Consider the following 1,764-nt stretch of genomic DNA (forward strand, 5'->3'; position numbering starts at 1 on the left):
AACCTGTTTTAAACATTACAAACTGGCTTTTCCTGTTGCTATTTTCCCATCAGATAAATAGTTCTTGGAGCTCACGGTGTCCTGTGTTGGTTTCTCTGGGACATCCACTTATCTGTTGGATTAGTTAGAGTCTTTCTGATGGAAGAAATTCAACTTGAATTAATTTGTTTCTACAACCAGGAAGTCCAGCTGTGGAAGTGGCCTCAGAGAGTCCCAGCAACTAAGTAATGTGCAGCAGACAAAATGGGGACTCAGTAAGGGCTAGGTTTGCTTTGTTGTCCCCTTGCTCTTATACTCAGCACTCCCCCCACCCCCTTCATAGGCAGCTTTTCCCCAGGAGCCATGCAAAGAGAAAGAAATACAATGAGCACTGCTGAATGGGGACCTGTTCTGAGAAATGCATTAGGCAATTTCTTTGTTGTGCAAATGTCAGAGTGTAATTACACAGCCTAGTGATATCGCCCACCACACATCTATGTGGTCAGTCACTGAAACATAATTATGTGGTGTGCAATTGTAGCCAATGACTATCTTTCAATTTCTAATCATTATTTGAAAATCTCAGAGGTTTTGAGAGACAGAACTTTAGATCTGCGAAAGCAGAGATTAACTGCTCAAATGCCTATTTCTCAACTGAAATGCTTATTTCTCCTAGAAATATCCTCTCAGACACACCCAGAAATGTGAGTTAATAGTTTAACTAGATATCTGGGTCTCTCATGGCCCTGTCAAGTTGACACATTAAAATTAACTGATAGTAAAAATTTTATTTAGAAAGGCAAAATAACAGGATGAAAAAAAGTGCTGAGTCATAACAATGAGAGTAGGTAAATCACTGCAAACAAAAGGTTTGGCAGGCTTGTAGATGCTCTAAGATTAAGGATGCAGACTTGCTAACCACCACCACTCACGCTTCACAGGCCAACACTGTGGGGTCTGCAGTCCAAAATCCAGGATGAAGGCGGGAGGAAACTTCAGGAGCTGGGCCTGTTGCTCTGTTATCCAGAGATGAGGTTTAGGCCTCCAGGGAAAGGCAGAGCAGGAGGACGTTCCAGATGCCCATCTGTGGGGCTCTAGAAATTAAAGGAACACTAGACATAAATGTTTTGCAATATTTTCTGTTCTACCCTCTATGTATCTTCTTTGTTTTTAGCATTTTCTCTGTGATGGTAGCTCTCACCTACAAACCATCTCAGTGATGAAGGTCCAAAAGTTGCACAGCAGCTGGGCCTCCCTTGTGGCACAGACGGTAGAGCGCAGCACTGTGAAGCTGTCTGCACCCTTTGCAGTGCGGGTTCGATCCCAGCTGGCCGGGGAGAAACCCACATGGCATGGCCTGTACCCCGGTTCTTGTATAAATAAATAAATCTTTAAAAAAAAACCAAAAAACAAAAGTTGCACAGCAGTAAAAGGTTCAGTTTGCTCCTGGTGATCAAGAGAAGTGAGCCACGTTGCCCATGTCTCTAGCGGGAAGAGTCCGTCCTCACTGTGCAATGTCACCTGTGATTACATAACTCCATAGGCCTCCAAGTTCTTTTCACTTAGATTATCTAGAGAATTTTCCAAAGTTAAATTAGAGAGTGACTGTGAGGGGTGGATAGGTAGGAGGAGAGAGACTGGGCATTTGTGTTTTTTGAAACTCCCCAAGTAATCTGAGGATGATCCAGGATTAAGAGCCACTATATTGGCACCCAGCACTACACACACACTTGGTGATTTAGATCGACATTTTGGAGTCCTGGAGATACTATTGCCTACTGCCTA

This window comes from Talpa occidentalis, unplaced genomic scaffold, assembly GCF_014898055.3.
Source record: "Talpa occidentalis isolate TD23 unplaced genomic scaffold, MPIMG_talOcc4v2.1 talOcc4.2, whole genome shotgun sequence".
Classification (NCBI taxonomy): Eukaryota; Metazoa; Chordata; class Mammalia; order Eulipotyphla; family Talpidae; genus Talpa; species Talpa occidentalis.